Here is a 12,526-nt window from a genome sequence, read left to right on the forward strand (position 1 = left end):
TTATAAGCCAATCAAATTAATTGTCTGTATAGCCCGACTGTATGATTACTTACTGTACTGGTCAGCTGTTGTTGGGCAGATTACACTGAGACAGTTTCAGACTGTTTCAGGACCCACACTGGAGAGAGACCACATGAACTACTGTATCATACTATTATAATTTCGGGGCGTGTCAGCGGGCCTTTAAGTTAACCACACTAATTCTATTTTATTTACTTGAATGACAACCATTTCTATTATTCATTAGGAGGTGAAGGATACAAGATGGCTTTCTTAAGACCAAGCCATCTCAAACCTGAGCATCTTCCTGCTGTACTGGCAGCACTTGCTGAGGAGGCAGACACCAAGAAAGATCCTGTCTATACCGCATACAGATTTTTTGCTGCAGTCCATCGCCCAGCTGACATCCTTCCCCATCTCAGCCGCCTGTCCAAGCTCTTCCAGAGAGATGATGTTAACATTCTGGCAATCAAAGGAAGATAGGGGGCGACGGAGGGGGGTTTGACAGAAGAGCAAGCAGGCGAACCGGCTGGCCTGAGTAGCCCAGAAGAGCAAGCAGGCGAACCGGCTGGCCTGAGTAGCCCATTTTGGTCATGTTTCCAGGAAGAGGTATTGATACCACTTAATGTTCTGAATTCAAGATTTCAAATTCAAAGTAATTGTCAAATATTTATTTTTTGCAATTTGTTCACTAGGTTATGGCTCCATATTTGAAGTTGACGGCAAGTTTGGAGAGCAGGTTCACAGGGTTGGATCTTCTGGTTGCCTACAATGTCCTCAACCCAAGAACGATGATCAACAAGGATCTAGAGGAAAAAAAGTATTGCAGACCTAAGTTACTTGCCAACCACTTCCCAGCATTGACGAAGAAGCAATTCTGTCAGAGTGGCTCGGCTTCAAGGTCATTGTGGCTTCAGGGTCTCTCAAGGTGAATAATGACACACACACACACAGTCAGTCAGACAGTCTCTCACACTCTCTCACACACACACACACACGCACGCACACACACACACACACACACACACACACACACACACACACACACACACACACACACACACACACACACACACACACACACACACACACACACACACACACACACACACACACACACACACACACACACACACACACACACACACACACACACGCGCGCGCACACACACACACACACACACACACACACTTAGTCAGACAGACAAAGTCAGTCAGTCAGTCACACACACACACTCAAACAGCATGTGTCTGCTTCTGAGGTGTGCAACGTTACCAAAAAAGAGAACGTAAATATTTGAATATGTTGACTTGATGATGACGAAAGACCCATGGCAACCAGTAACCCAACTGTACCTATATTATTTTAGGACAAGTCTCAGCTGCAACTCATGCAGGAGATGGCCTCAGAGTTTCACGGTCAATACCCCTTCCTCAGTCAGCTGTCAGCCATTACACTCATAGTTCCAGTATCCAGTGTGAACTGTGAGAGGAACTTTTCTGCAATGAACGGGGTAAACCCATGTTTAAATTGTTGTTTTAGTTTAAGTTTTATTTAGTTTAATTGTAATTGTTCAACTTTTTCTAATTACCCTTATTATTTTGCCAATAAATCAAGACAGACTTGAGGAACAGACTGCAGGGAGCCAGCCTCTCAGTCTCTGCCTGTCTGCGGATCAGGATCAACAGACATGTGGACAAAATTAATTATGAAAGAGCGCAGGAGATCTTCCAAGAAGAATGGCATGCAGTGACCAGTCATGGAAACTTTGTCAACAGTAGCATAAGTGCTGAATACCTACTCAGCTCATGATTTTTCAGTTGTCTTTCTGTGCAGTAGTCGCGTTCGATACGGGCGCACGGAGGAGAATCGGTGGCGAACCTGCATTGATGTATTTTCCCCTCACGATCGCCCATCATCGCCGGCTGGAGAAGCTACAGTCTTGTTTACACACTGAGCTGCAGTGTGTGTGTGTGTGTGTGTGTGTGTGTGTGTGTGTAGCACGCACGCACACACACACACACACACACACAGGTGTGTGTGTGTGTGTGCGTGCTACAAGTGCGTTTCCAGTGCGTTGCACACAGCTTGAAAACAAGTCTACATTAACAGGATTCCGTGAACAACTCAAGGCTTACAGGTCGGTCAGAACCACACGTTTATTCCACGAAGAGGAAACTTGAAGCGCATTTATTTTCTTTATTAAAGGGGAAGTTTTCGTTTTCGCCTTTCTTTGTTTTTCCTTGGGTTAAAAGAGACGTTTGAATTTCAATGTTTCTAATTTTCTTTTGTTGGGAACATTTTCTATTGGTTATTTCTCTGAAGTGGAACTGAACTGAACTTACCTTTCACCCCCTGAACTTAATACAAAACCCTAAAACTTGTAGTGTTGTGTGTGTGGTCTATTATTCTGATCATTATTGTACATGTGGTCCTCTGTATTTATGGTTTCTGGTACAAAAGGTTTATGGTATCAAACAGGCTGACTTCTGAGTTTGAAAAGGGGTGTATATTTGTATGTATGCACGCTTTGTGGCGTTTGTTCTATTTTCTATTTTCTTTATTGTCAGACTACGCCTGACTGGCACCCCAACAAGTCATTTTCAGAGCAGTCTAACAAACCGCTACACAACGGTTCCCAAACTTATTAGGCCATGACCCAGAAAATTAACATTTGAACTGGGGACCCCCACTCTGACAAGCACTTGCTAGCTCCTATGCCCATGATAGGCTCTTGTGGGTGTGTATAGATAATGAGGAAGGTCGGTTCCAAGTGTTGGTGGTTGTAAAATCACCATTTTGATGGTTTGGTGGTGCATGACTGTGTGTCAGGCAGACAGGGGTGTCCCTATTTGAGACTGGCCTACAGGAGAGTTAGTGTCTGATTGTTTGGTAACTAAAGTGACCCAGGGGCTCCTGGGATGTTCCTCTATCCAGTTAAAAAGCTGAGGTGTAACAGAATGCAATGCTTGTCTGTCAGATAGTAGCATGTACACAGGCCCACATGGGCCTGGATCCTATGGGGAGACTGCTTGTCAATGTATCACTACATAATGTTATAGACCTAAGTCCGCCTGGAAAAAAGCCTTAAAAACCTATGGCCGATTGGAAAAAATACCCCTAAAACCTGAGATTTTATGGAAAACTTCACAGAGGTGTCAACGTCTACTAAAACATTTATTTCTCAGCCTCTGTAGCAGCTAGAAACAACATTTCAAAACTGTTTGATAGCTTACACATTTGGCTTTCATGGGAAATTATGTGTCATGGTCCAGACCTTTATCATTTTTTTAAAAAAAATCTGCAAACGTCTAATAAAAAATACATTTCTCAGCCTATGTAGCACATAGAAACATAATTAGCAAATATTTGAGAACTTACACCATAGGCCTTACACCATATTAGGCCTGTCCTAATCGACGGAATCGACGCCAATTGTTTGAGTCGAGCCGTCAATTTTTCTTTTTTTTTTATCACACCAGTTACTGTGGTGCGGTATGAGAGCGCTGGACTGTGACTGTCATGTAATTCTTATTGAGTCCATACTTCCTACTACTTGTAAACTAGACTTAAAAATAAAATCAGTTCACGTGACTTGAAAGTTGCCTTGATCATATGACAGGGAGCTCTTATTCTGAAGTTATAACCGCTTGGAGAGGAAATGCGTCGACGAGTTGTTATTCTACTTGAGAGCTGGCCAAAGAAGCAGCAGAGCCAGCGCGATGAGCTTTCACTTTCACAGCCGTGGGTGTGTGGTGGTCTCAGGCTGAGGAATGAATAGCGACGGGCGAACTGTTTTCTTTTTATTATCTCGCACCAGATCGGCAACATAGCTCCTTTGATACAGCAACGCTGTGCTCTGAGAAAATACAACTTGTGGAAATAATACACGACATGCTGTCAAAGAGATGCATTATTCTCTCCTCCGTTGTTCTACTCTGCTCCACAATTCACAATTACGCACGGCAAATTACGCACGGCTGGACGCAATCTTATCGTCATTAATGTCCAGTGTCCACCTCTATCATGTCTCAATATGCACGGTAGTTCATGGATCTAATTCACTTTAAAGGCTTAAAACATATTGCTGTTTTATTGTATTACGTTGACGTGGTTTAAAAGCTTAAAGCACCACTTTTTTTTCTTTCTTTTTTTCTTTTTTTTACATAAACGATTCGTCGACGCGTCGGATTAACCCCCGCGACTCGAATCGACTTGATAAATCCTGCGTCGAGGACAGCCCTACACCATATAGGCCACCATTTGACAAGAAACAACAAGCACCAAAACTTTCTATTGAAATATTTCAATTCTAGTTACCAAAACTTTCTATTGAAAATTTCAATTCTAGTTGTTAGCTCCATGTAACGGTAAATCTGGCGAGCGACATTTGTCATTAATATTATATGTGCGTGCGCGTGTGTGTGTGTGTGTGTGCCAGTGTATGTGATTGAATGAACCATATCATCATAATCATTTTATAAGTGTTATTACCTCCAGATAGCTGCAAATCTGTTGTTCTGGAGTTTGGGGTTGACTAGCTGTTCGGCTAACATGTTGGTCTCTGAAACTAGCCGTGTCAAAGTGCGTCCGTGAAAAGTTATCCAATTCCAGTCCTCATGAAACCCATGAAACACTTCTTCATCATCGTCGTTGTTTTCAAACATATCACGTAACAATGCCAATTCCAGCGGGTCCGGTTTGCCTTCGCTCAACGCTTCTTCCATTTCGCCGCTATGAGAAGCTGCACTGGGATTCTCAGAAAAAAAAAGAAAAAAAAATCCCAGAATGCTTTGCGGTAGTCAGGGAAGCATACGTCATCGCCTCCTGATGCATTTCATTGGCCACGAGACCAGAAGAGGGTAAAAACTACAGGAAACGCATTTTGCGTTCCCGGTCTAAATGGGTTATAGCATTTACCTAAAGGTCATTGGATATGATGAGAATATGTTATGTCTGTACTCTGTATCAAGTGGGCTTCGCTTGACTTTGGTCAGGTGCAAAACCTTTGTTAACACACTAAACGCTCACGTGGTGCCCACGCGCCAAACTCTTTGATGTCTACGTGTGCCCATCGACGCGTTTGACGCGTTGTACAGTAAACTATACTGTACTGTAGCTACTGCACTTGGCTACCGCGGTGATGAAACAAACTCCATTTCCCAACATGCAGCGCGAAATTACGTCACCCGGACGTGCTGTCTGTCTCGTTGACTTCCTGTTTAGCGGCTGCACAAAAATGCTGTTTTCTCCGGATTCTCTTCCTTTTTTTTCTCAAAACGGCAGCCTCTTCTACCGGCCGTAACACAAACACTGTGGCTTAGAATTGATAAAAAACGGTCCTGACTGAAAGAAAAGATTTTCGCGAAATAAACAGGACATACTTGGATTACATTTACTCGGATTACTTTTCTCGCCAGTACTTCGAAGGTAGGTAAAATGGCAGGTTGCCATGGGCACCAGCAAATTAAACGTCGAATAATTCTGGGCACCCGATGTGTTAAAGGATAACTTTATTTTATTTTTAGTTTATTTTTTATTAAGGGTTCTAAGAATATAAAAAGATGAGTGTTAAAATGATTTCATTTACTTCTTTCTATTGTTTTAGAGATTCTTATTTCAGTGGTTGGGGGCATGCGTACAAGTGGCTAAATATGTAATTTTACACAGAATAAGCCCATTCCCAAGATACAACGCAACCTTTCATGGTTGGATGTGACTTGTGGGGGCTAGAAGTGTTACTGTAAATAGCAATAAAGAAACGGCTGGCTTATTGTGTCTAAAAATACATATTTAGCCACTTGTACGCATGCCCCCATGCGTACGCATGCCCCACATTTTAGCATGGTAAACGCGATAAAACAATAGAACGAAACAAATGAAAACATTTTAACTCTCACTTTTTCTTTTCTCTAATTACAATCTAAAATATGAACCCTTGTTGTGCTTTAAACTTGCAAAGTGATGCATTACTTTACCTGGTTTAATTTACATCTTCTGATAGTTGTTTCTGATGTTGACATGAAATAATATTCCCGTTTAGTGTTAAATTTGGGTGATCGAGAGTGACAAAAAGCTTGCAATGGCGACTTGACGCTGAACTTTGAATTGCTAGGAGAAAGGATTCAACAGTAATGTCACTGTTATTCGACACTGAACCCTGAGGAAGACTTCTACAGTTGAAATGTTGGTTTAAATGAAAGATTATGCATATTATGGCTAGGGCTGGGAAATAATATTCTATAATCGAATATTCCTTCGAATGTTAATGATCGTGGCTTAAGAGTTGTGCGGCCTCTTTCTTCTCAACCATGCAACACTCAAGTAACACGGATGTACGCCATTATATTACTCAAAGCTTGTTATAAACATACCAAGGATTCATCAGTGATGGCACTGTCATGCAACACGGAAGTATCCAGTCTGCTCGCTGTGCTGGGGGTCCGCTCAATATCCCGACGGGCTGCTGTTCCGACTAGCGTCGGCAGGTTAGTTACTCGTCACGGTTACTGAGGTTAAGTTTAGGGTTAGGGGTAGAGTTGGGGTTAATTTTAGTGTCGGAATACCGGCCCGTCTGCACACTGATGCGGACCCCTGTGCAGTGTGTAAAGTCCTGGTGACGGCAGCTTTAGACTCATGTCTGCGCTTATTTATATCTTTAACTAAAAATGCCGATCTACAAGCTCACAATGAGGTACAATGCTACATGCTTTGAGTTTCTAGATTGGCTATTTTCAGACAAAGTTCCCCCAGAATAGGGATGCTAGGGGTAAAAAAAAAGTGTACAGAATAGTTTTTGCAACCGTAGGTCGCATTACTATAAAAACAAGCACATTCTGTATCAGTAAGTCAGTGAGTAACCCTCAGTGTCTATAGCTGATCTGTTGTGACATCACAATGTTGACTGAATGACCAAGACAGCCTGTTCTGGCAATCATATATGGAGAATCCCGATGTCATATTAAGCCCATATTTGGCAATGCCCTTATATGGACACTCCATATGGCCAAGACAGAATTCATTTGCAAATCAAGACTGCTGACTATCAGAATCTGAACTTTCACTTAAAAAGAAAAAAAAAACTTTGGTCATTTTATTGTCTAATCAGGCTTTTATGAACACCCTGAACAGATTTAAATTTTCTTCAATCAGTATTTCGATATTTCATGTATGGGGAGGGGCCTGTGCCCCTCCCCATACACACCCATGGTTACTTCAAAATCCATTTTAACCATGATAGATTCAGTTAAAAACACCCATTATTTTTCTTCTTCTGTTTAGTCATACTACCCTCCTAATACGTGAGCTGGCCGTGTTTTTTCGATAACGTTTTTCATTTATTTTCAATAATTTCTTATTGTATTTTCCCATCATCAGCTTACAGTGCTCAAACAAGGTAAAATAACGCATGTTCGTATTGGCGACGCGCCGCCGTCCTAATTGGGACGAGAGTTAAAGTTCGAAGCAGCAAAATTATTGTCCTTTTTATGTCGAATGTATTTGTATTTAAGTTCATAAAGTTAACATAAGTATTACCAAATGTATTTGTATTTAAGTTCATGAAGTTAACATAAGTATAACCAAATGTATTTGTAGTTACCTTTCAGGATTCCAACTCAAAAATAGCAAAACATTCATCATTCCAATTAAAAAATAGCAGACCTACAAGCTCAAAACATGACTCGTTTTGACTTTTGAGTGATGGTTAGACTTTGAGAGATGGTTAAACTTACTTGTACTGAGTCCTGGCTGGTCTTCAGGTTCCTCCCGTTTCATTGAAATAGCTCTGGCTGAGTCTGGAGAGTTCATCTGGATCTGATGTCTGCACTCCACAGAGTCTGGAAAGAAACCATCAAAATCCCAGAGGAGTTTAAGAATGAAGTACAACTAACATCTAGGCCCATGTTCCTACTTATATTGATCCCAAATGACTGCCTATGGGGGGTCTATTAGACAGAAATGCCCCTGTCATCCAGTTGTCCCCAGAAGAACCAGCATGCCTTAATAGCATAGACTGGAGCCCATAAGCCAATAGTTTTTACACAATTTTTATTTTATCCAGTTATGTGTTTTGCCCGGAAAAGCCAAGCTGTGATTGGCCAGTACAGTCACTTTGATTGGCACCACTATAATCTGCTGTCCGATATTCCCTCTTTAAGCAATTATATTCCTCTAGTTTAGATACAGATATGTCATGTCCTAGTAAGAGCAAATAGGGGAAGGGGGATATGTCATGTCCTAGTAAGAGCAAATAGGAATCACGTGATTCATTGTTTGGCAAAGCAGAAAACAGATGTGTCTGTGATTATCGGCATAAGTTTAGAATAACTGGCAGTACCATGTGTTGCTCTATGGAGAAAAAAAAGGGTGTACGTTCCGTAATGCAATTCAGAAAACAGAAAAGTCCTATCCGTTTGGTTGGATTAAGCGACATCAAACTCATCAACATTGAAGCTGTACGGAAAGCTTGCATTATCCTCTTTCTATCAGGAAAGTGTTTGTTTGAAGAAATCCACCGTGGACATGTTATGAACTACAGTACTTCCTGTCAATACATTCCATTTCTCAGTGCTGCAGTTTCGAAGCGCTCATTTTCAATAATGCAACATCCTGCTGACATTTTGAGCAATTTCAAAATAGGTAGTGCACCGGACCGTTGAGTGATTTCCAACAAGCACTTCAAAACTCCAACACTTGAAAAAAATAATCACCTGCACAGAATTTATTGTTAGAAAGTAGATCATAACATGTCTACGGTGGATTCTTATGAAACAAACACTTTGCAGGATAATTCAAGTGTTCCATGCAGCTGCAATGTTGGTGAGTTTAACGTTGTTTAATAGAATCAGATAGGACTTTTCTGTTTGGATGCATGCTGTCAATGGTTTTCTATGTAAGAAAACCAAATTTCACTTGAATAAAAAATTGCATCCCGTATTGGTGTCTAAAAGAATATATTTTGTTTCTTTTTAGAAAATAAATAATCATTGAGTCGGATTTGAGCAATTGGAATACTAGTACTAGTAAGACGCCTCAGGGCGACAAGCTTCATGTCTTGGCCATATGGCCAGTGATGTATATCGGACCAGTTACCCATATATGGAGATCCATGTACGGTATATGGACGTATGCTGTGAGAGCCCAAACATGCTTACTCAGTTAATTGTTATGTGAAAGTCCTGAGATCCCTGTCTGAACCAGCCACATATGGGCTGTCTTGGCCATATATGGATTATTTTATTGTGGTATGTGGCCTCCATATATGGGCATTCCCATAAGAAATCCTGTTAGATATGGGATTAATATTGATGACATCAGGGATCTCCATATATGGGCATAAAAGGGATTATTTTAGTGTGGTTCCCCTGACATCACAGTGATGTCAGAGCATGATGTCAGAGCGGCAAATAGTGGTCGACGGGCCTGAAAATTAAGGCCCAGCCCTAACTGGGCCCTAACTGTGCAGGCCCGAGGCCCTACCCGGCCGACTAGTTAGCATACATTTTAGGCCCTAACCGGCCCGAAAACGTCTGGTCGGGTATGGTCGGGTCTATCACAGAGTAATAGTAATAAAATATGAATTAAAAAAAAATGTTTCATTGAGCCCGAGGCCCTACCCGGCCCGACTAATTAGCACGCATTCTAGGCCCTACCCTACCCTAAATGTCGGGTCGGGTTCGGGTATGGTCGGGTTCGGGCAGAATTTGAGAACTCTTGCGGCAAACCCATAGACCGTAAAAAAGTGTAAACGTCCGGACGGAGACATGATGTGCCGTTTTACATACTAAACTGTGACCTTCAGTCGCAACTACTACTACTACTACTACTACTACTAATAATAATAATAATAATAATAAACAAAAACATAATTTTCTTTTCTTTCTTTCAGGTATGTTCACTACAGTAATACTGTACTGTGTACAGTACTTTTCCTTCAGGTAGGGTGACCACTGACCAGACGCCGTTTAGCAGGGATTGTCCCGTTTTCAGGCTGCCCCGGATCCTGACAAATATCTCTAAAAACACTAAAACACTATTAATGTCACGGTTTTCAACAATCACTAAAACTTGTCCCAATTTTGGCAGAAATACAATAATAGGCCTATTGTTGTTTTCAGTGGTTGCCACCAACCGAGGGGCTGAATATTGATTGATTGATTTTAGAGTTTATTAGAAGTTTGCAATAGAATAAAAGGACAGTTTCATGACAGTACAAATCACTGGTACACGGTCAACTAAAAGTAGATCCTAGTAAGCTTTATGGCTTATTTACACAGAAACCACTCAATATGTTCAACCTACGTTCAGCTCAACACTCAGGTTACATTCTTATCTTATCGTATATAAGCAAAACAAAAACATACCTTCCATGAATGTATTCTGGTAGAAAACACACTTTAACAGCTCTAAAGTGGATCAGGACCGTTCGCGGACCGTTCTCGTCTTGAAGCTATTTTAGCATTAGCATTAGCAACCAAAACGAACCGTCTTTGAACTCCCGTGTGTAAATTCCTCCCGTTTCCACAACGTGCCAGTCTGTAGCTGTTTACACAGGCTGTGGCTGTTCACTGTGTAAACTTATATTTTAACAGACTTTCTCTGAACGACGTTCTCTATCTGCTCTGTTTGTTTTTGGATGACGTGTTTCAACTCGGATGAGAGAGAGGGACGGACACTATGCTGGTCCGTCCCTCTCTCTCGTCCGGGTTGACACACACACACACACACACACACACACACACACACACACACACACACACACACACACACACACACACACACACACACACACACACACTATCCTGCAGAGTTCCACTTCCAGCTGAAGACCCATAAATGATCGTTTAGATCAGTGGTTCTCAACCTGTGGGTCGGGAACCCCAGGGGGGTCCCGAAATATATATTTTTTGTAATATTAACTTAATGTGCAACATTGTTTTCTCACTCAACAGTAAACAAACCAAAAAAGTTTAAGTGTATAAAGGTATCTGCACATTTCTAAATTGACAATTTAATGACAAATTAAACATTGTCCAAATTGTCAAATATTATTGAGGCAGAAATTGTGAAAATAGCAGATCTACATTCTCACAACGCCTCGCATGTGAGGATGTATCTGCTATTTTCACAATAGGGCCGTGTTCTAAAGAATGTAATGCCTAGAGCTCTAGTGCTCGTCAGGGTGGGTGGGGGGGGGCTATTATTCCTACCGTAGGAGACGCCGTTTGAAGGAGCGCTCGTTTTATTGTCCACGACATTGCAAGCGGCGCGAAGGCCAGCGGACCTTGGTCCTGCTCTTCGCCCCCGAGCGCCGCAGGCGCGAGTGGCCGCGAAGAGTTACGAAGCCGTGGTGAATGCAATCTTTATATTTATAAATGCCCACGATAAACGCCCTGTCCACGATAAACGCATTCACACCCGCCCGCGCAGTCCAAGTGACCACAGCCGAGCGCTCCAGAACTCCGCTCCAGCCAATCACAGGCCGCGCTTTCTAATTTATGCACACGCGTCTCCTATGGTAGGAACACTCGGGGGGGGGGGGTCCCAGTTAAAAATCGGATTATTTTGGGTCGTGGCCTGAAAAGGTTGAGAACCATTGATTGATTGATTGATTGATTTCATTGATTGAAGACTTTATTGGAAGTTTGCAAAGGAAAAGGTACAAAAAAAGGACACGATTTTACTCACATGGATATTAAGCATCGACTAAAATGTAGGCCTACACATTTACCCAAAGACAATTAAAGGGATATTCCACTTTCAACAGGGAGCAGTGGAAGGGCCTCTCTCTACACACCCATTGTAACTTCAAACTCCATTTTAACCATGATGGATTCATTAAAAACACACATTATCTTTTCTGGTGACTCATACTACCCTCCTAAAACGTGAGCAGGCCGTGTTTTTTCGATAACCTTTTTCATTTATTTTTAATAATTATGTTTTTGTATTTTTTTCCATTTTCCCAAATAATTATTAAAAATAAATGAAAAAAGGTTATGGATAAAACACGGCCTGCTCACGTATTAGGAGGGTAGTATGAGTCACCAGAAAGAATAATTGGTGTTTTTAATGAATCTATCATGGTTAAAATGAAGTTAGAAGTTACAATGGGTGTGTATGTGGAGAGAGGCCCTTCCACTGCTCCCTGTTGAAAGTGGAATATCCCTTTAAGTACTGCACTTAAGTACAATTTTGAGGTATTTATACTTTACTTGAGTATTTACAATTTCAAATACTTTTACCTCTACTCCACTACATCTGATATACTTTTACTCCACTACTATACCGGTATATACATTTATTTGAAGTTACTTGTGACTTTATAAATTGATTATTATTACAAAACATACCTTAACCACTTCAACCCTATTCTCGCCCCCCTAGTGGCGAGAAAAAGAACTTATGGGAACTCAGATTGCTTCAACCCTAAATGCATTTCAGCCTTTTGAGAATAGCCAATCTACAAGCTCTCAAAGCATTGCGATGTGATGCATTGTGAGCTTGTAGATCTGCTATTTTCAA

At 41.4% G+C, this 12,526-nt stretch overlaps 1 long non-coding RNA gene across 1 annotated transcript; it reads right to left on the bottom strand.

Moving 5' to 3' along the window:
- Positions 1 to 604: 604 nt before the first annotated feature.
- Positions 605 to 10,578, bottom strand: LOC308304484. Its single transcript, XR_013963065.1, has 3 exons — positions 10,366 to 10,578; positions 7,735 to 7,839; positions 605 to 806 (listed from the first exon to the last, which is right to left on the bottom strand). It is a non-coding gene; the product is annotated as an uncharacterized lncRNA (long non-coding RNA).
- Positions 10,579 to 12,526: the final 1,948 nt, after the last annotated feature.

This window comes from Nannobrachium achirus (assembly GCF_963921795.1).
Source record: "Nannobrachium achirus genome assembly, chromosome: 19".
In the NCBI taxonomy this organism is placed as follows: domain Eukaryota; kingdom Metazoa; phylum Chordata; class Actinopteri; order Myctophiformes; family Myctophidae; genus Nannobrachium; species Nannobrachium achirus.